This window comes from Sus scrofa, chromosome 13 (assembly GCF_054392235.1).
Source record: "Sus scrofa isolate SSC_HxYL_T2T_F1_AM1 chromosome 13, Sscrofa_HxYL_maternal_Yorkshire_Landrace_v2.0, whole genome shotgun sequence".
NCBI lineage: Eukaryota > Metazoa > Chordata > Mammalia > Artiodactyla > Suidae > Sus > Sus scrofa.
The window spans coordinates 84,964,840-84,987,606 of record NC_139395.1 but is presented as its reverse complement, the minus strand read 5'-3'; the positions used below and the strand labels follow the sequence as shown (position 1 = coordinate 84,987,606).

At 53.6% G+C, this 22,767-nt stretch overlaps 1 protein-coding gene across 2 annotated transcripts in view; it reads left to right on the top strand.

Moving 5' to 3' along the window:
• The window catches only part of SLC6A6 (solute carrier family 6 member 6), a 149,953-nt gene that overhangs the window by 46,070 nt on the left and 81,116 nt on the right, over nucleotides 1–22,767 (top strand). For both annotated transcript variants that reach the window (XR_014822429.1, XM_084986962.1), the window contains one exon: nucleotides 14,387–14,522. The gene's annotated coding sequence lies outside the window, so the exon portion shown is untranslated. Of the gene's footprint in view, nucleotides 1–14,386; nucleotides 14,523–22,767 lie in introns of those variants that run through there.

The following is a 22,767-nucleotide window of genomic DNA, read 5'->3' as shown; positions in this document are numbered from 1 at the left end:
AACTGAGGCAGCATGAAGGGCTATGATAGACCAGGAAAGTGGAAGACTCTGCTTTAGGATCAAGGAAGGCTTTCTGGAGGAGATGTCCTTTGAAGGGCATCTGTATTAGTCAGGGCTCTCTAGGGAAACACAACGAATAGAAGGTATACATATAGAGAAAGAGATTTAGTTTAAGGATTGGCTCATGTGATCATGGAAGCTGGCAAGTCCAAAATCTACAGAGTGGGCCAGCAGGCTGGAGTCCGAGGAAGAGCTAGTATTACAGTTCAAGTCTGAAAGCCATCTGTGGCAGAATTCCCTCTTGCTCAGGGGAGGTCAGTCTTTTTGTGCTAGTCAGGTCTTCAACTGATTGGATGAGGCCCACCCACATCATGGAGGGCAATCTGTTTTACTCAAAGTCTGCCAATTTAAATGTGAATCTCATCCAAAAACATTCTCACAGAAACTTCTAGAAGAAGGTTTGCGCATATATTTGGCCACTGTGGCCCAGCCAAATTGACACATAAAATGAAACATCACAGCATCTTATATGAGGAGGAACAGAAGTTCAAAGCATTCTAGGCATGAAGATGATCCTTACTTTGGTGCAGAGGTGGGACGTGGCTTTGGGACAGTGGGCATTCCACTAAGGGCAAAGATCATGGGCAGGAAGTGGGCCTCAAGAGCAGGGAGTAGGTAGTCCTGCCCTGACATGCAGAAGGGAGGACTTGCTGAAATCTGACTCCCTGGGTAAGTTGGGGGAATGGGGTGGTTCACAGCTGACACGTCCTCTCCATTCCCCATCCCCCACCCCAGGATCCTGCCAGGCCCAAGCGTATGTAGTGGGCAGGGAAGCAGGCCTGCCACCACAGCCGCCTTGTGTTATGGGTCCTGTGGCTGCTGCTGGGGAGGGGCAGGCCTGAAAGGGCTCCCTTGTGCCCCCACTCAGATTTCTCTTACCGCCCCCAACCTCTATGCCTGTACCTGGAGGCCTCCTTTGTTCCTTCCACTTCTATCCCTGGCTGTGTCTGCCTCTCTCTCCCCACCTCTCCATCCCATCTCTGAGATAAATGAGGTACACATCAATGGCTCTTTGCCTCCTAGACATTCAAACATCCTTGTACAGAGAATAGCCTCCTGGGAACATCTCAGAGACTACCTTGTCCTATAGGCAGGATAACTGAGACCTCTGAGTCCTGAGTTTACTCAGCATATGCAAAGGAGTAAGAAATGCCTCCCACCCCCATCATCTCAGGGATGGGCCATCCACAGGGCACCTGGGGTCTGGGTCCCTTCTCCTTCCCTCCAGCTCCCATGGCAGATGAACCTGGAAATGGCAGTTAAACCCAGAGCTTGCAGGAGGGGCTGGGCACCAAGGGCCTGGGACACTGCTTGGTGAAGTAGAGGCTCCTCGAAATTTTAAGGCAAGAAAACATGTGGGCCTCCAAGGAGAGGTGGGCCTCTGAGTGCCTATGGGCCTCCATCTCTCAGTCTACATGACCCTGCCTGCCCTTGGGGGCCATGGCCAGGGCTTGGTTTGGGACATCCACAGTCCAGCCCCTCTCTGGCTTGCACAATCAGAGGTCCCACATGTCCTGCTCTTCTTTCCTTCTCAAGGGAACACAGGGTCCTCCTGGAGCATGGCCCTGAGTCAAGCCCCCTCTTTGTAAGAATGGAGCTAGTCCCCTCCTGGGCAGAGCCCTGTGGATAACCAGGTGCCCGGTTCCTGGTATTAATCTTCATGCACCTCACTTTCCCATCTGTAGCATGGGAGAATAACACCTGCTTTCTAGAGCCACCGTGAAGTCGAGTGAGATCGTGTTGGAAATGCCCAGAACCAGCTGGCATGGACAGGGGCCGTGGCCTTCCTTGTCCCCCTTTGGGGAGCCGTGACAATTCCTATTCCTGCCCATCAGCCCTCAGCCTGGGTTCTCTGAGGAGGTGCCACTCCATGAGTGCCCACTCTGGAGAAAGGGCTTACAAGATCCTTGCCAGCTGGTGCTGTGATCTTGCCACCAGGGCTGCCCAGGGAGCAGGAGACATGGGTGTGTGCCCCTCACAGGGGCTGGGACACGCTTGCCCCCTCGTCCCAGACCTTGGTGCCATCCCTCTGCAGGGCCTTACCGCTTCCATCATAGGTCAGTTCTCCCAGTCAGGGCTCAGCCTGGGCCCACAGTGTGCCCAGAGTCACACAGCCCAATAACAGCAGGCCCAGTGTCAGACCCAAGCTATCTGACCCGATTCCCAAGCTCACGGATGGACCTGCCCTATCTCCCTCTGGGGTGGGCCGCTTGCATCGCCTCATGATGGGTCACGATGGGTCATTCTGAAGGCAGAATGACACGGGAGGCAGAAGAAGATGGAGGTTGAGATAGAAAATCAAAAAAGAATAAAATAATGCCATTAGCAGCAACATGGATGGAACTAGAGACTCTCATACTGAGTGAAATAAGTCAGAAAGAGAAAGACAAATACCATGCGATATCACTTATATCTGGAATCTAATATATATATATGGCACAAATGAAGTTTTCCACAGAAAAGAAACTCACGGACTTGGAGAAAAGACTTGTGGTTGCCAAGGGGGAGGAGGAGGGAGTGGGACGGACTGGGAACTTGGGGTTAATAGATGCAGAATATTGAATTGGAATGGATTAGCTATTGGGATCCTGCTGTGTAGCACTGGGAACTCTGTCTAGTCACTTATGATGGAGCATGATAATGGCAGAAAAAAGAATGTATACTTGTATATCTAACTGGGTCACCATGCCGTACAGTAGAAAATTGACAGAACACTGTAAACTAGCTATAAAGAGAAAAGAAAAAAAGAAAAGAAAGAGAAAATCCAACAGGGTAGTGGTGGAAGGGACCAGCAGGGCCTGGTGTGTCTGAGCCCTGAGCCGTCTCTCAGCCAATTCATGACCGGAATTGGCTCTTCTGCCCGTTTCGTGTTTGTGTCAAGCTGGCGCCTCCTGCCTGAGTGACGACGTGAGGGTGGGCAGGCTCCCTTGGCAGCAGCCGCCCTGGCAGGGTGGGTGGGGCCTGTGCCAGCGGCCAAGGACTGACGGTCATTGCTGGGTAGGAGGGCAATTGTGGAAACTCAGAGAAGCAGCTGCCTCTTCCAGGGAGTTTGGGAGGGTGGAGGTGGAAGGGTGGAGGACACAGCAAAGGAGGGGGTTTCCTTAGTGCCCCCCCTCCTCCCCCCGCCCCTGCCTCCTTGGAGCGATGTGCCTGCATGTCTGGAGCATGAGCCAACCACCCAGTTGTGTCCACGGCCACATCCCAGGCCTGCCCAGTGTGGGGACGGCACCAGCAGCCTGTGGCCCTGGGTGCCCTTGAAGGCTGTGCCTGCCCAGATTGGGGAGAGAAGGTTCTACCTTCCTGTGACCATGTGAGGATCTGGGCGCTGCACAACTCCCCTCCCACAGGGGAGGGAACAGAGGTGCAGAGAGAAGGAAAGCCATCCGGGGTCACATGGCCAGTGCTCCCTCTGTGATCAAAGCCCTGCCTGCCTTGGCTTGTGGCCATGCCCTCTGCCTGGTCCTGGCTCCTCATTCTCAGTCACTGTTGGGCTTGCAGGGCCCCATGTAGCAGGTGTCTGGCACATGTTTGTTGAATGAATGAATGAATGAATGAAGCTGGACAAAGCTGGAGTAGAAGCACCTTAGATGCTCTAAACAATGGTCAAGCCTCGCTCTGAGCATGACCCCCACATCCTGTTGAGGAAGAACCTGAGGCATCAGGTGGAGTCTGGCTCGGGACTGGCTCATTCAGCATCTGGGGCAGGAGGTGTCTCATGGAGCCACACAATTCCCCCTGTGACATGTATGCTGTGACCCCGAGCTGCCCCTGGGGTAGAAAGAGGCCCACAAACGGGTTTGGTCTGAGGTGCTTGCTGACCCCTTGGCAATCTGCCCAGAAGCCGTCCCAAAGGCTGCCACGATCTCTTCCCCTCCCACTCACAGGATGTAACACGAAGGAGCATGCGGCCCCATCACTTGGAACTCCACAGGGGGAACTCTGCCCCTTAGAAGCTTGCTACTCCCAGACAAACTCCTGGATCTCCCTGAGCCTGCCTCCTCATCTGAAATATGGGAACCAAGTCTGAACCAGTGGGAGTAAAACAGGAGTGGCAGATTGAGCAAGAGCTCTTCCATGGAGCACTGGATGGCAGGGGAAAAGGGATGTACCAAGCTGCACATGCCAACTCACTGCTCCTCAGAAACACACCACAGAGGGAGGAAAGGCAAGTTCCAGAAGAAAGTGTTCGTGTGGTCCTCTATATAAAGATTAAAGGCACACACAACACATGGTGCATATTATTTGTGGAGACACACATAAATACACACAATAGTAAAAGAATATGAATACATTTGAACAAGAAACACCAAGTTCAAGACTTGTTACCTTTGCAGCGACTGAGAGGTGCCCAGAGGTGTGTGTTCAATTTGTCCAAGGCACATGGTTGTTTAACATGTAACACTTCTCAGCATCCTTGGTCCCTCCCGTGCATCCTCCAGCCCAGTGATACAGGAGGACAGGACAATGTGGGGGCAAAGGAGGGGAGAGCAGGTTTCTGCAGGTATATTTGACCGGCATTGCTTTGGGGTTTCATGTACCTTTGGGCAACTGACTTGACCTCACCGAGCTCAGCTCTCTCATCTGTGAAATGGGGATGCCCCTGCATGAAGAGCCACGCAGACTCAGTGCAATATGCCCATAAGGCACTCAGCACAACACCTGGCTTGCCCAGGTGTTCCTTCAGCCGCCATGGATGGCCTCAGCCTCTGTGGTCTTTGTGTGTGCAGAGAGGGGAGGGCCTGCCTGGGGCTCTGTTCAGAGCTCTAAAGCTGGGGTAGCCCTTGGCCACCCCCCAGGAGCCCAGGGCCTCTGCAGCTCTCCCCACAGTGGGAGGTCAGGCCCAGGGACATTTTGCTCCACCGCAATCCCTGAAAATCCCTCCCTGTGCAATGCACAGGCTCCACTGATTGGTCATAATGCTGATCTTTTTTTTTTTTTTTTTTTTTTTTTTTTTTGCTTTTTAAGGCTGAACCCATGGCACATGGAGTTTCTAGGCTAGGGGTCCAACTGGAGCTACAGCTGCCAGCCTACACCACAGCCACAGCAACGCAGGATCCGAGCCACATCTGCAACCTACACCACAGCTCACGGCAACACTGTATCCTTAACCCACTGAGTGAGGACAGGGATCGAACCCACAACCTCATGGTTCCTAGTCAGATTCGTTTCCGCTGCACCAAAATGGGAATTCAAATAAGGTTGATCTTGAGGAGAGAGGCTGACCACACAACTTCACAGGCCTCCTCCCACATTGGGAGGCCCCCCAGCCTGAGGGTCTTCTGCGGGTGGGGAAGGGAGACCAGCACCCTCAGCCCAGCACATTCCAGAGAGCCAGGCAAAGGCGCTCGCCCGCATTCTCTGGGGCTAGCACCCACTTATGAGGCCTGGAAATTGGCCTGATTCTCTGACCTGGGCCAGTCCATCCAGGCCTGGGCTTCATTTCCTCATCTGTCAAACAGAGATATGACGGTGCCCACTACAGTCAGATGACGCGTGGACGTTGCTTGGCCTAATAGAGCTACTTTTACTATTAGCAAAATAGTAAAAGTATTTTACTAGAGGGGAAGCTCCAGACCCTCTCTCTGACATAGGACCAAAATTTTCAGCACCATGAAGTCTGTTTCATCCACTGCTGGATCCCAGTGGCCAGCTCAGGCCATGGCACACAATATCGCATATGAATTGCTTTGTGTCACGTAAGAGTCTGGGGGGGAGGCGTGTCTCAGGAGGCATGGGCCTGACCCCACATCTGGCCTGACCCCTGTGTGATACTGTTCCCCACCTACCTAGTTATGGATGTAAAAACTAGTTCAAACGCCACCTCCTCCTGGGGCCTTCCCTGATTATTCCTGAGCCAGGAGCTTTCTCTCTCTCTAAGGGCCCCTTGCAATTTGTCCCTGTGCTCCTGGCACATCATCTGTGTATGTGAGGCCCTGACTGGTGTGTGAGGCCCTTGCTAATCTTGTTCATCCCTGCATAGCCCATGGGGCTTGCACACCTAAGGAAACCCCTGAATGAATGGTGTTTTTCTCTGCTTTCCTCACCACTGCATGCCAAGGCCCTAGCCCAGGGCCTGGCACACAGGATGACTGGCAGGTAGGCAAGTACACAGAAGGTCCCCCCTGCTCATTGCAATCAACTGCCTGTGTGACTCTAAGGCAGGTCCCAGAGAGCCTCACCAGCTGATGTTCACCACTCACAGCCACTCCCACCAAGCAGTGCTGTGTAACTGATAGGATATTGCAGAAATGATGGTATGTGACTTCCGAGGTTAAGTCACATGGCATTGCAGCTTCCGCCCCACTCTGGGGCCATTTCCTCTGGGGAGGCCCGCCACCGTGGGGGCGGCAGCCTGTGCAAAGGAGCTGAGTCTCCCAGCAGCAGCTAGTACTGACTGCCATCCCTGTGAGTTGGCTGACAGGAAAAGCAGAGCCTCCAGCCCCAGTCAAGCCTTCTGATGACAGCAGTCCCAGCTGATAACACCCTGACAGCTCTGTCACAAGAGGCTGAAGACCAGAAGCACCAGCTCAGCTCCTCTAGAGTTTCTGGCCCAGAGAAAACACCAGCTGTAACCAGTGTTTGTTGTTGTTTGGGGTAACATGTTACACAGAGACAGGTAACTGACACAGATAACCTTGAGCCATGGGATGCAGGCAGTAGCTGCCTCCAGGTTGCCAGGTAAAGATGCCAAGCAGGGGCCTGAGCCTCACCCCCTGGACCACAGCGGGTGGGGTAGGGGGAAGAGCTGGAGCCTGGCAGAGCCAGGTCCCAGACTGGGAACTTTCTGTCCCCAAGAGGCAGACCTGACTGTTGTCGACATTGTTTTTCCCCTGGGACAATGTCAATGTTCCCTAAAGACAGAGGCCTCCCTGGTGACTCACAGTGCTTGGGGAGAAGGTTAAGAGTGTGATTCATCAGAAACTGCTACAAGGCCTGCTGGGTAACTGGGTCAGACTCTTGTTCTGTTTATTTATTGCAGCATCAAACCCCCAAAGTCATGTTTCCCCCAATTCAGGTGTACCCAGGTGTGATTGGGATGCCTTTTCTGCCAGGCCCAGGATGGGCACTGGGTGCTGGGAATGTGGAGGTGCACAGGTCATGTCCTCTGCCTTCTGAAAGCTCAGCCTGGGCTAGCTGACATTGAGGGAGCACTCCTCATGCAGGGGCTGCAGCGCAGCTCCCCTCCACTGTCACCCTGCACCACTACTGCCACGCTCAGTCACCTGGACTATTGTAGTAGCCTCCTTACTGGTCTCCCTGTTCTGTCTTTGCCCTGACCCTGATGTGAAAGTGAAAACTTAACTGTGGAAAGCTCTGGGGTCACCACCTGACCCGCCTGAGGTCACGGACAGTGGGACCACCTGACATCCTGGGCCTCTGGGTGGGATGTGAGACAAAGGGCAGATCCCCACCTGCCAAGTCCTGATCTGGTGTATCGAAGCATTTCGGTTCATGTGAAATCAGGACATATCAGGTGACACCACGAGGAAACCAGCAGACACCACAGCTGACCTGGACTCCTCATGAGGGTTAACGTCTTACTCACTGTCGCCAGACACACCCCAAATGTCACCCTGATGGGACAAGAGGAGAGTGTGTCCACCCGAAGCTGAGATACCACCAGACATCAGGCTGAGCAGAAGCAGCCCTGCCCAAGACAAGGTGGTGAGGCCTCACCTCCCAGGAACTCTAGGACACCCCAGATCCACCTGTGGCAATGGACTTGGACCCGCAGCTGCCTTGGGCTAGGCTGGATCTCCTGGAAGTAGGACAGGAAACTTCTGGGAGGCTGGGAATGTTCTCAATCTTGATCTGGCTAGTGATTACAGCTGTACAAATTCACCAAGTCACATACTGAAGACTTGTTTGCTGTATGTGGGACAAACCTTGATTTAATGGAGTAGTTGAGTGAATGAACGTTTTACAGAATCCATGTCCAGGGAAACAGGTGGAAGACTGTTCTAGCTGAAAAGAATCTGAAATAATAATCATCAAATGCAACAAGTAAACCTTCATTAGATTCTGGTTCCAGGAAAAAGAAGAAAGGAATGAGGGAAGGAAGGAGGGAGGGAAGAAGGCAGAGTCAGCTACAAAACACATTCAGGAGTCAATCTGAATATGGATTGAAAATTAGGGAATCATTTTACTTTTCCCTAGTAACACTGGTAATGTGCTTATGCAGCAAACATCCTTGCTCTTAGGAGAGGCATGATCAAGCATTCAGAAGTCTGGAGACATGAAGTCCTCCAGTTTTCTTCAAATGCTAAGGGGAAGGAAAGTGCATCTATGTGATGCTTAGCAGATATGCCAGAATGTTAAGTGGTTGAACCTAGATGGAATATATATATGTGAGTGTTTATTTTATATTTTCAATTTCTCAAATTTTGGGACATTTTTATGATAAAAGTTGGGGTAATGATTAAAATCTAAAGATCTGGCTGGCTGTGGCCTGTGAGGTCCTGTGTCATCGAGCCCCTGCCATTCCTGATGTCCTTCCCTGTCACTCTCCCCGCTGTTATCCCTACTCCAGCCGCACAAGTACACACAAACACACACACACACACACAAACACATGCAAACACGCTGGTCCCAGGATACACTAAGCTCCTTCCTGCCTGGGGTCTTTGCACTGGCTGTTACCTGGAACATCCTTCCCCTCAATTGCCACATGGTTGACCTTCACACTCTGGTCTCAGCTCCAACCCCAGGGGGACTCAGTAGCCCAGTGCCGTAGCAGAGACCCCAGCATTTGCTGACTTTCCACCCTTGGCTGGAAAATTCCTCACCTTCTCTCATGGAAATGATGTCACTGCAGCCCCAGATACCAAGTGCCCTGAGGTGGCTGCCTCCCTAAGCAGTGAGCTGTCTCTCTCTTCTCAAGGAGGAAACCTTCCCCACAGGCCCCAGTAGACTCTCTGATGTTCCCTTGGCCAGAACCTGGTGGCACACCCACCCCACCTTTCACTGGGGATAGGGAGGCTGGCACTCCCTCCCTCAAAGCAGAGTCCTCTTGGCCAGAGGGGGCAGTTATGTGGAGGCCATGTGGGGAAGGGCCTCTCCTAGGTCTGGAACTTGGAGATGACAGAGCTCACTGCACATCTGTGCCTTCTTCTCATCCTTCCAACAGGTCAATGGAGCAGCTAGTGGTCTCAAATCCCATTTTACAGATGGAAAAAGGGAGGAGCAAAGAGGCAGAATGATTTACCTAGGCCTGGTGGGTCCAACCCCAATTCTCTGTAAGTGGAGAGGCTGCAAGTACAGCCTCTCCAAAAGTCCCATCAACTAGGAAATGCACAGGCTTCCTGGAGGGGGTGGCACTGGATGGTGTCTGGAGAAGGGAGGGGATTCAACAGGGCTGGGCACAGAGTCAGGTGGCAGAGCACCGGGCACATCTGGGCACTGAGGACAGAGAGGGGAGCTGGGAGGGAGGGTGTGGCCAGATTTCCAGGTGCCTAGAGCACCAAAGGAGAGCCTGTCCTTTGTTCTGCAGGTGGCAGGGAGCCACTGAAGGTTCTGGGAGCCATGAGCTCTGCAGAGCGAGCTGAGAGAGGATGGAGGGTGGAGGAGGCTGGCGCGGAGCTGTGCCCTCAGAGAGAAGAATCAGGAGCCTCTTCTTGGGGAGAGAGTCTTGGCTTCCTCAGCCTAATCTGTGAAATGACATCTTGTAAGGATTGAAGCCCTTCGCAGCACAGTGCCTGTTCCTGGGGGCCCCCTTCCCTGGGCCTGGAGCTGAGAACTGTGCTTGCTTCATGTAGCACTGAATTCCTGCAGCCCCCTGGGAGGGTGGCATTGTTTGAAAGGCCTTGTCCACAGCACACAGCTATGGAAGGGGTTTGGTCGCAATGTCCTGGAAGTTGGGACCCTTGCCCCAGCTGCTGTGTGACCTTCTGGGACCTGCAGTGGCCTCCAATGACTCCACCTCACTTCCAGCCCACCCCTGGGCCACCTCTTGGATCCCCCATCCCTGCCTCTATCCTAGCCTCGTCTCCCAGACCCTGGCTCCCTCCTGACAGTACCAGGCCCCGGGCAAGGCAGAGGGATCTGAGCCTCCTGGAGGCCAAGAAAACAGGCCCAGTCTGGTGCCTCCTGCCAACCTGGGGCACAACTGAGACATGGGTACAATTTTGGTCTCAAGGAAACCTAGCACCTGGAAGAAGCTCCCAGAGTTGGTGGTGAGCTGAGGCTTTCCTTTACCTGCTGACTGATGTTATTCTGTGAACTATCTGTGACCATCTATGAACAATGCTGTTCTATGAACAATGGACTGGGTGCAGCTTTTCATAGAAGGATGAACTGTTCGCAACCACAGCCTCAGATGAGCCTCTGGCTGGCATCTTCTGGGGCAGCTTTGGGTGGTGAGTGGTGGCTCACTGGTGACTCGGCTTTGCTCAGGTTGGAGGCTTCTTAGGCCCAGACGCTGACTCGGTGGCCTGACATTCCCCTGTTAGGACACCAGGTCTCCCCTGAGTCTCATATCCTATGGCTTCATGGACTGAGAGGCCCCACCACCATTCCATCGTCCCGTGAGGCTGGGGGAGTGGGGAGTGGGTGCAAAGAGGGCTACACTCTGCTCCCAGCCTCAGAGCCCAGGACCCATTGCACAAAATGCTCTATGGCTAGACGGCTACCAAGCTCGGTCCTCTAATGTGGGAGGAGCCCTCTGCTAGGCCTGGGGAGTGGGGGGTGGACACAGAGAGACTGCTCACTAAGACACAACAATAGGAAAGGCCAAAGGCAAGAGAATTCTTCCATGTGGCTGGGGGAAGGGTTTAGGGGAGATGGTGGCGGTCCAGTTGGAGAAGTAGGATTGTGAGACTTGAGGGCTGGGCTGAGGGAGGAACTTGATCATTTAGAGGGCAAGAGGCAGCCACTGAAGGTTCTTTAGCAAGAGCGTGACATGTGAGTTGGCTTTTCCCCAGGGTTCAAGTTGACGTGAAGCCAGTGAGGAGGGTTCTGGCAGGGGCGGGGCCGGGAGAAGGACAGGGCCTGGGCATCCCCTACCAAGCTGGGCATGTGGGCCTGGGGATCAGGAAGAGGACAAAAGAAGGGACCCTCTGGGTAATTCAGGAAGCAGGGCTCAGCCCTTTCTGGCACAGGCGGGGTCACCAAGTTCAGAAGAGGGCCAGCCCACAGCAAGTCTGTGGCAGTTCCTGCCCACCCAAGGCTGTGAGCTCTTGGTGCTGCCAGGCTCAGCCAGCCTCCCTCCCCTGATGGCTCTGGAATCAGGAGCCAGGATTCCAGTGCTGACTGTGCTCCCCAGGTTCTGTCACACAGGGTGGATTGCTTCATTTCCCTGTTGGCAGGATGCGGTGCTAATAGCACCTGCCACTTTGGGCTCCCTGAGAATGAAATGAACAGACAGGGTCAGGGTTGGAGAGTTGAAAACAGGGACTGCAGGTGGGGAGGGTTCAGGAGGCTTCTGCCACCGTTACCCTCCCCTTTTGTCCCTCCCACCCCTCACCTTCCTGCCTCCTCCCCACATACAACCCATTCCCAATTCTCTTCTTCCCTTCAAAACAAAGAAACAACAAACAACAACACAACAACAATAACAAAGGGCATTCACCTTGTAAAGTGCTTCATGAAGATAAAAAAGATCCAAGTTACTGCTCCCTGAGGGATTTGCCAGCCCAGGGGAGCCCCTCATGCCCATGTGCTATCCACTGAGCCCTCCCTCCTTGGGGTCTCTCTGCTGCTTCTCACCAAAGAGCCTGAAGTGCTGGCAGCTCTTCCAGCTCCACCACCCAGGTGAAAAGGTCAAAGCCTCTTGCCCAAAGTCACCCAGCTTGAAGGTATGAGCTGTCCTACCCCAGGGCCAGTGTGCTGGACCCAGTACACTTTGCTGAGGGGAAGGGCTGGCCCTTGGGGGCATTCTACTCAAAAAGATTGCACTCATTCACTGGTTCATTTATTCATTCATCCATCACCTCTGCGTCTGCGCCTGGATCTCATGTTTCTTGAAGCCATAGACTGTGCTGTTTATTTCTGTATCCCACAGCCCCTCAGGGCATAGGAGGTGCTCCTAGACAGAAGCTGAAGAAATACAAATGTAAGAGAATATTTTGGAACATAATACGTCCATACTGCATGCCTTCACTTGCTCGGTCCTTGAGCCTCTGTGTTCAGATTTCTATCCCCTGCTCTCCATGGAATCCCATTTCCAGCACCACTGACGGCTGGTCTCCAGGTGGACACTTCCAGTTGGTGCTTGTCAATCCTCATCCTCCAACTCTGTTACCCTCTCCTCTTTCATGATTCCCACGCTCCTCTTTGGGCTCCTGGCACACACCCTCTCCTGCTTTTCCTCAAACCACCCCCCTTGTCTTCAGGCCCCTTTAGGGACTCCTTTTCTGAGGCCCTCTCCTTCAAAGCTGGGGTTCCCTTCTCTCTAAACATGCTCCCTCTCCAAGTGTTCTCCTGGATTCCCTGGGATCTAGGACACTGGTCAAGGAGGGCATGAAGGGCACCTAACCCCAAGCCACTGACAGGAGTCCCCTAGCAACAAGACATGGGGAAGGGGACCAATCTCAGGTGAACTGAAATTGGCAGTAAAAATCACCAGACTCACAAGAGGCCTCCCCTTCCTTCTTTTACGATTGGCACAGGAGCGGGAGATCAGCATCCTCTCTGTGTGCGTCTTCTCTGTAACAGGCACTGTCAAAGTGTTCCTTACTCCTCACCAGCCAGAGGAGGAATAGGAGGTATCAGTTAGCTCCAGCTGCGTGACAGACATCCTAAAACTAAGTGACTTAAAACAATGACTGATTCAGCTCACAATTCTGTGAGTTGGCAAATTTGGGATTGGCTCAGCTTAGTGGTTCTCTGCTGGCCCAAGCCTGTGGTCAGCTGGTAGCCTCTCTCCAGGTGGTCTCTCACCCACAGTGGACTAGCAGGGCTTTTTCATGTGTCAGGGAGAAGCTCCATGACAGCAAGGGCACAAGCTGCAAGGCCTCTTGAGGCCCAGGCTTGAAACGGGCATGGCATCCCTCCCTCCCACCACCTTCTCTGAGTCCCAGCAAGACACAGGGCCAGTCTGGAGTCATGGACAGTAGGGACAGACCCACCTCTTGATGGGGAGGATTGTGAAGCATCAAGGTCATTTTCTGGTCTGTGCAGAGATAGTCCTCATTTTACAAGGGAGGCCGGTAGGGACAAAGCAGCCCAGTGGATCCCAGCCCACCGACTATCCTGCACACCCAGGCCTGTGGGCCTTTGAGCTCACAAAGGCAGGCCTCGGAGAAGAAGCTGCTCTGAGGGGTCCAGGCAGGTCGGTGACAAGCAGGCGCTTGACTCAAGAGGAGGATTAAAGACACTAAATCCGTCCAGGGTCTGAAGGGTGGCCAAGGCAGCAGGGCACTGCTCCCAGGGCAGGCCTCCGAGGCAGGGGAACACCACAGCCTCCCCACTCCACTGCCTGGCTCCCACCGTGCCAGCCTGTCCTGCTGGGAACCTGAGCCGCTGGCATGTGCCAGGCCCTGCACTGAACCCAGGAGCCAATGGCCGGCAGCAGTCCTTGCCCAGACCAACAGGGCACATAGGTGCCACTGACACGAGTCCTTAGTGTTTTCCCTGGGTCATCCTAAGGGCCAAGGCTGAGGACAACACGGCTTCTGCGCCTGTCTGCATGGAGTCCAGCCCTGCTTTCTAAATAAGCGTCAGGCCTCAGGCAAGCCACTGCACTCTCTGAGCCTCGGCTTCCTCCTCCATAAAATGGGATTGACGCTTTCCCCACAGGAAGGTGGGAAGGGTTAGGGAAGACAGGCATGGACACTGCTTCCCTCCAGGCTGGGCGGAGGCTACATTGTTCAGAAATGTATGCCATTACCAGCTGCAGCCTAGGGGACCCATACTCTCCCCAACCCCGAGTCCCACTGTGACTGTGGATGAGAAAGGCAGTGTGGTGTGCATGCCACAGAGTACACATCCCCCATGGGGGCTAGAGCAGCACCCCAATCAGACGGATGTTTCTACAGTGACGCCTGTGACTGCTCATGGCACCTGGGCTCAAGTTTCCCAACAGCCTCACAAAATTCCAACTTTCCCACTAAATTGACCTTTTTCAACTCCATTTTTCAAGAAAATGTTGGCTATGGGAATTGCAGAGAAGAGATTCTAGATCAAATTATTGCTCAGCAGTTTTCCATCTTGGCTTCGTATTAGAATGAGGTGGGGGCAGGTTAAAACGCGGACTCGTGGGCTTCACAACAGACCAGAAGAATCAAGCTCAGGAGGTGGGTTCCTGGGGATCAGGCATCGTAAAAGAGGGGAGGCCGGGGAGTAGCCGGGGGTGAACTGTACTCTAGAGACTGATTATCTGCTGGTTTAGGAGGACCAGAGAAGACTTCTCCAAGGGTGGAGCAAGCTTGAGTGAGCTAACCGGGTGAAGAAGGGGAGGAAGAAGGGCTCCAGCAGAGGACACAGTGGACACCAGCTCCCCAGGCAGAGAGACACTGCAGAGCAAGGTAAGGGACCGCGAAGGTGGCTGGGGCTGGAACAGGGTTGAGCTGCCTGCTCGTGTTCTTCTTTGGTGGGGCTCAGGGCAGAGCTTTGAGACTGAGACCTTCCTGAGGGTGAAATCTGTGCCCAGAGACTGTTCCCAGAGAATAGGGAGCAGTGAGCCCAGGAGAGGGCAGGAATTTAAAATCAGGACCAGTTGGGCTGAGAGGAGTTGCACAGATCCACTAACCCAATGGTTGTTAAGTGTTTTTATTTTTTAAGTTACTTTGGTGCCTTTTTGTCTAACAAAATATTTTGTCACTGTCCCTATAATGGTTGGAGCAAAGTGGTGGTGATATTGGGGCTTCTAGAATCCTGCCCCATTTGGCTCTCCCACCCCACCCCTCCCCAGGTCCCCTGGGGTCACTGGGGAACCCAGTTTGAAAACCCCAGGGAACCAAGGCTCAGAGAGGGCTTGACAGGATTGCCTGAGATGCCCCGGCTCCCTTTCCCATGTTCCTTTGGCCTGGGCAGAACCCCCCCACCCACCGAACCTCTGCTTACTAGGTCTCCATGTGCAAGTTTGCCTTTTGCCCCAACTCACATATGGGTGGAAAAGTGTCCCTGCAAAAGATATGTTGAAATCCTGACCCCCTGTACCTTATTGAGAAATAGGGTTTGTACAGATGTCATCGAGTTAAGATGATGTCATTAGGGAGGCCCTGATCCAATACAATAATAAGTGTATTATTATTAGAAGAGGTATCCTTATTAGAAGTGTATCCTTATTAGAAGAAGAATATTTGGACACAGAGAGAAAGCCACATGGCCCCAGAAGCAGGGACTGGGTGACTCGGAGGCAAACCAAGAAACAGAGGGTGATAGAAAACACTGGAAGCCAGGGAGAGGCAAGGAAGGGTTCCAGCAGAGCCACATGGGGGCATGGCCTGCTGACACCTTGATCCAAACTCCTGGCCATGGAGATGAAGACCTCTCTGCTGTCTTGAGCCATCAGCCCGTGGCATTTTGCTATGGCGGCCTTAGGAAACTAGTACACATCCTAAATCATTAGTCATTTAATTTTCCCTTCAAGCAGAAGCATTTAAAAAAAATTTGTACACATTTTTCTAAAAAGTAAATTTCCCATCTCTGCTATAAATGGAAGACCACAATGCTTTCCTTAAATAGAAGGCACCTTAAAAAGAAAGACCATGAAAACTGGCCCGTCCAGCAAGATGTCGTTCCCTGGCAGCTCTGATTAGGGGACATTTTTTGGAAAAGAAGATGAGCAGGTGACAAAGGGTGTTGAGGACACCAGCATCTAGCAGAGACTTCTTGATGTATCAGAAAGAGAAAATGAGAATCAAGCAGAGAAAACTCCCTTATTACCTGAAAATGTCTCATGCTGAGATGTCACCAAAGACCCGGGTTCCAGGGGCGGCCATCACCCATCAAGCCCATCTTCCATTTATGTTTGAGAAAATTGAGGCCCAGAAAGATTCAGTGATTTTCCCAAGGTCACACAGCATTGATGGCCAAGGCTGGATTTGAGCCAAACTCCTATGTGCTTTCCAGGAATTTATACATGAGATTTCTTGGTCCCGTCCAGCAGTCCAGGTCATGCCGGAGTGGCCACAGATCAGGGGCAGTAAACTCTGAAGGCCAAGCAAACAGACTCAACCTGTATGTCCTAACCCTGCAGCAGTTAGAGCCAAGTGAAGCCCGTGCAGAATTACAACTATACTTCAAGGCAACTATACTATAATTACTACTATACTTCAATAGAGGGTTATAGTTCAAGGAATAACCACAACGTTTTTTACTTCTTGCTTCATGGGACTATCCATATCAGATATTAGGGTCTGTGCATGCAGCTGTCCCACATCCTGTCACTTATGCTCGCATACTAAACAGCATCCCTGTTCTCCCTGTATCTGACCAGGTGGAATCTATTTTCTTCTCCCTTGGCTTCTCTCTCTCTATCTCTAAGCTTCCCTTGCCTGCTCTGCTGCTAGGGTTCCGATCCCAGCTCCACTGTGTGGCCTTGGCCAGGTGGCTCACAACCTCTGTGCTTCAGTTTCCTCAGCTGTGAAATGGGTCCCTTCCTCCAAGGTCACGTCTGTGAGTTGGATCAGTGCCTGGCACATGGTGGGAGCACAGTAAACACTGATCCCTTCCACCTGCCAGCCCACGAGCTCCTGTCCTCTCTGCCACACCTCAGCGGCCTTGGGAGTTTTCAGCATCACCAGCCATAATGCAAATTGTGCCTTTTTTTTGAGCTGTGCCCTATTCTAAGTCCTTTCGCAGCCCATTTCATCTTCCCAAAAACTGCGTGCAAGTGATACTGTTACGACCCCAGACAGAGGGGCCCACACCTTACAGGACCTCTCTGGGACCCTCCCCTGGCTGCACCCCTTCCCCCAGGACCCAGATTCTGCAGGTCCAAAGGGAGGGATGGGCCCAGGGCCGGCATGCCCTGGTACCCCAGCCATCCACCTGAGATGGAGCCATGGAGAAGTCCACGGCTGTGCACCAGGCCCAAGGTGGACAGCGGGGCTCTGTGAGGGGGCACAGGTGTGGCTGACCTGGAACTGGAGCTGAGTTGTCTGTATACACATGTGTGCAAAGCTGCTCAAGGGCAAGGTCAAATCCAGGCATGGCAAGAGAGGGAGGAGGGACGCACCAGCCATGGCCACAGGCAGAGGGTGGGTTCTCCCAGAACTCCAAGGAGTCTGAGAATTTTTCATTCAGAACTGGCCCCTGGCTCAGCATGAAACTACACCTGCCAAGGTGAGAGCTGGATAGCTTTTATTTTGAACAGTGCAGTAGCTTGACGTAGAACTTGTCATTATCCATGATTCAGATCTGACATTGCTGTGGCTGTGGCTGTGGCTGTGGCTCTGGCCGGCAGCTGCAGCTCCACTTCCACCCCTAGCTTGGGAACTTCCATATGCCGCATGTGTGGCCCTAAAAAAGAAAAAAAAAAAAAAAGAACTTATTACCAAGACAGAGGCCTATGGCCTCTTTGCAGCCCTGGGGTGGCCCAACTGGTATAGGGGATGGCCTGGTGTCCTCTGTTTTCTCACCTACTGACCCACAGAGCACAACCATGTGTCACATTGAGGTATGTGCTGGGCCCAAGGCTTGCAGTACACACGTGGAGAAAGCCAGGCTTAAAGCTGCAGACAGGATCCACGCACAAGTGGTAACAGCAGCCTGGAGACGAGATCAGGGCCCATGTGGCGGCCGTCTCCCCACTTGGTGTCATGGTTTCCCCACTTCCCCGAGAAGAGCATTGGCCTCTCTTCGGCCCCCAGGGCCTAGCTAGACACCCCCACCCACCCTTGGTAACCTGGCTCTGTCACATCCCTTCCTGTCCTCCAGAATGAGCCTCTCCCTCCAGGTCAGGCATCTGAGATCTGACACACAGCCGCCTGTGGACCCTTCCCACCATCCCCCCACACGGTTGTCCTGCCCGCTTGCTCGCAGCTGGTTTCACCATCTTGACACAGATAATCAGAATGGTGGAATGATTATGAGGGCCCACCTCATGCAGGCCTGATCTTCACAGTAACCCTGGAAGGGGCTCCAGTGCCTTCCTCATTTTACAGATGGACAATCTGAGGCTCAATTTGGAACTGCTCCCTTGCCCAAGGTCAGAGCTGGTAAGGGGCAGAGCCTAGGACAGACACTGGTCTCTCGGACCCCCAGAGCCCACACAGCTGCCCTAACGGCCAGAAACCACAGAGAAGAGGGGTCTTCTCAGCACTGCTCTGTGTCCTAGGACAGGTCACTTGCCCTTTCTGAGCCTCTGTTTCCCTGGAGAAGTGCCACGGAGGGCGCCTGGGGTCACCTAGAGCTGACGGATTCTGGGATTCTAGGAGTGGAACGGGGCGGCTGGCGTGCCGGGGGCCCACCCCATCTGGCTCAGATGACCAGTCCTGAGGGCCCAATCAGGCCAGCCTTGGATCAGGCCATAAGTGGGAACAAAACAGTCAGGGAGCTTGCCTCCTCGGCTTTGTTTATTGTCTGGGAGCTGGGAATATTTTGAATTGTTGTGTTTGGGGAGGGAGGGAAAAATAACCAAATCTAAGAAGGCAGCCAGTGAGCAGCCCAGGCAGGAATGCAGGGGAATCAGGCCTGCCTGGTATGCCGGGGAGACGGGGGTGCTCCCAGAGGCCTAGCAATTCAAGGACCCTCCACTCCGACGAGACATTTGGATTGCCTAGAAAATGCCTCATTTCCAATGAAACTAGGATTGCAGAAGGTGGGACCCAGATAGAAAGATCTGCTAAGCTTCCTGGGTGATGGCGATGGGCACCGAGGTGGAGAAGCACTGCAGCTTCGAGGTGCTGCCCTGCCAGCCCAGAATTCTGGATTCTGCAGGGCTGGGCAGGCCTGGGCCTGGGCCTTCCTCTCAAGTTCCAGGCACTGCCACTAGTCTGGGGGCCACGCTTGTGCAGGGGCATTGGAGCTCGTCAGAAATCCAGGACTTTGGGCCCCACACCAGACCATGCAGGGGACTCTACCTGCAGACATGTCCCCAGGAGACCGTGTGCACTTTGCAGTTGAGGAGGCTGATCTAGGTCACCTTGGCCAACTGTTCATGCTGCAGACGAGGAGACCAAGTCCCCGAGCAGCAGAGGCCTGCAGGTCTACAGAGCCACTAGGGATGCTCAGGGCTTGAATCCTGGTCTCTCTGGGGAGAGGCTCCCTGTGGGGTTGAATGCAGTCCCAAGGTAGGGGTGTGGGGGCATTAACCCCAGCTACAAACAGTAGTTTTGCAGTTTGTGGATGTGTGTAGGAGGGGCGCCCCCACACGTGGGGGCTACAGCCCCATTTATTCATTTAGCAGAGGTCTGGGGGCACCTGCCATGGGCCAGACACTGCTCTGGGCCCTGGGAATACGGTGCTGGACCCTGTGGACTCAGGCCTGCGGCCAGATAAATATATGGGCGTATAAACAGTCAAGGTACATTCACATGGTTCTCCAAGTTAGGGTGAAAATATAACCAGGTCTTGGGTGAGGAGACCTTGACCTAAATGATGGGAAGGAGCCAGCCAGGAAGGGCTGGGGGAAGGTACCCTGAACAGGAGCTCAGGGTCTGAGGGAAGCCCAGGGGTCTGTGTGGTGGGGAGGAAGAGGTGAGTGACAGAGCTGGGGTAGGGTGATCGCAGAGGCTGGGAGGCGTGTGGGCGCAGTGCCAGCCAGCCGTGCATGGGCTGGTTCAAAGCAAGGAGAGCTCAGTGTTTGGGGGGCTCTTCCTTTTGATTTTTCCTGAAGCATTCATCAAACTGAGTGATATCCTCAGAGCCAAAGTATGCACACCTGAGGTCAGGAGATGGCACCTTTCCAACCTCAAAAGGTGGTCCTTCCAGTCATGCCCTGCCCTCCCCCCAAATAGTGGCAATCCCTATTCCTATTTCCAAACCCACAGATTCACACCCCTGATTTAGAGTCTGTATAAATGACATTTAAATGGTGGTCCATGGTTTGGGGGACCCTCTGGCTTGGGCATCCCAGGCATCCTCCATCTGTCTGTCTGTTTTCACTGCCCTGTGGACATGTACAACCAGGCTATTTCCAGCTTTTGGCTCTTAGCAAGAGTGCTGCCATTCACATTCTTGTACAAGTCCTGCAGGAACGTATGTTTTCATTTCTCTTTAGTCATTGCCCAGGCCTAGATGTGCTGGTTGATTGGTTATGAGAAACTGCTGAATGGTTTTCTGCAGCCGCAGTGCCATTCATGCTTCCCCAGCGGTGGGGGAGAGTCCCAGGGTCCCAGGTGGTGGTGGGGGGCATGGGAGGAGGCCTGCAGTCACCAAAAAGGGGACGAGGGTGGGCTGGCCTGGAGGGCTGAGGAGATGGAGAGCTGAGCTGTGTTGGTGGGTGAACACACAGAGGCACATGTCCCTCCGCTGCAGGTCTGTCTCCTGCTCTGACACCCTCCCCTTCCCTGGGGCAGATTTGTTCTTCCCCTCAACGGAGAGGAGGAAGTGTGCCCTGGAGACCTGTCACCCACAGACCACATCCGGCAAGGGCTTCCCGGGTCCTCTGTGTTCTGGCCCTGGGCACTGCTGGGGACCCCTATCCTGTGGGCACTCCCAGTCTGGCTGAGATCTAGGCTGCAGGAGGGCAGTGGGCAATGTGCTTTGGGAGAAGGAACAGAATGGGGGAGGGAACAGCGTGGGCAAAGGCCAGGAGATGGAAAAACTCAGGATGCATCGGTGGGAGGGCAACTGACTGGTTAACCAAAGGCTAGACTGTGTGCCAGCCTTCCACATGGGTCTACTGCATTTAATCCTGATGTCAACCTGGGCACAGGGGTTCTGAGCAGTCTGGCTTTACAAATTTGGAAACAGGCCCAGAGAGGTCACCCACTTCACCCTGGGTCACACAGCCCATGAGACATGAAGCTGGGACTTGACAGCAGGGGGAGGTGGGGAGGCCAATTCCTGAGGCTGAGATGCGCTGATAAAGCCTCTGTGGTGCCTCCATCTATCCGTCCACATCCAGAGGTGTGGACACGCTATGCCCATGAGAATAGTGACAAGGATGGGGACCACTCAGCAGCTCTGCCACCATCCCTTCCTCTCTTCAGGCAGTAATGGGCAGTCTGAGAGGCATGGGGGCTGCCAGAAGACCCTCAGCCCAGCATGGCTGGACCCCAGCTGCATTTCAACAACTCTTGTTGCTCGCCTGGTAGACGGATGAGACAAACATTCTCTGGCAAGGGTCGAAGGGTTTTTTGTTCAAAAGCCCTGGATCGATTTTACTTTATTACTGCCAGCTGCTGAGAAAAGCATCATCGAGCAGCCTTTTCAAAATCTCATTCACTGCCTTTGAGTCCAGGGCATTCCACAAGCTCTCCCACAATCGATTTCTGTTCCTGGAATGAGAAGGGTGAGTCCCCATGGACTCTCAGGCCAGAATGTGGCTTCCGAAGGAAACCTCTGCCTGGGTTTCCTTGAAAGTCCCTCTTCCTGCCAACGCGTTTGCTTCCTTGGTGCTCCCAGCCTCATCCTGGAGGTTCGGCCCCCTCATCTGGCAAGAGGGTGGGATGTGCCCAGAGGATGCTGGGTCTCACACCCAGCCCCCCCACAGGGAGCTGCCCCTGGGAGCCGTGCCCACGCAAGGGGTGGTCATGCCTTTCAGCTCCAAGTGTCAGTAGATAACCGCCCTGAGGTGGCTCCGCCTCGCCATGTTTTCCAGATAAAGCAGACATTCAAGTTTGCAAAATGTCAGCTCTTCCAAAATCTTCATTCATAGCAATTAACTCAAAATTGTTAAAACCCAAAGAAGTACATCTAGGAACTGGATTCAGTGCAGAACCCCCCTGGATTGAGATTTCTTGTGACAATGGTTCGATGAGGCAGGACTGATTATCTCATACTGCGGATGAGGAAAATGAGGCTCAGAGAGCAGGTGTGCAGACCCAAGTCCCAGCAGAAGCAGGGAAGGAAGCTGGGGGGTCCCCAGCTCTGTCCACCCCACCCCAGCCCTGTCTCCATCTCTTGCTGCTTTGCCTTGGGGTGGAGGTTGGAGCACTTCCTGTCACCTGCCCCACCACCTCCCACTCTCTCTCCTGCCCTCTGGGGCTGGGTTTTTGTCTGGCAAACACTAAGGACCCTAGAATCCCTTCATTTAAGAGTGTGGCTTCTGGAACCAGATGGCCTGAGTTTGAATTCCAGCTCTACTAAGGGCCCATTGAGAGACCTCGGGCAAGTTAATTTCCCTTTCTGTAAAATGGGGGAGATTGATAGTTCCAGCCTCGTAGGGTGGTTGTGAGGATTTGGTGAGTTAAGATACTTGTATGTCTGTGCCCAGCACGTAGCTAAGGGCTGTACAAGGGTTCCTTAAACAAAATAAATACAACAAGCATTTGTTGGGTACCTACTGTGTGCCAGGCCTAGGACTCGATGGAGGCACAAGAGACAAGGTCTTATCCCTGGTGGAGGTGATGGTCCAGAGGGAAAAGACAGAGGGTTGGATGGGCCTCACCCACGTTCCTGTGCTGACCCCATCTGCATTACGCAGCACCCCCCTGAAGCTCAGCCCACTCAGCAGACCTTTCCAAACTGCAGCTCTGGACAAGCCACTCCTCCTCACTGGTCCAGTGGCCTCCACTGCCTTGCCCACTCTCCAAAGCCCTCAGCTGGGCCCACATCACCTTCTTTCCTGCAGGCAGGCCTGGACTGTGCTCCCCCTCCCTTCCCCTCAACCCTCTGACTTCGTCCACACCTCCTGGTGGTTCACACCTCAGTGCCGGA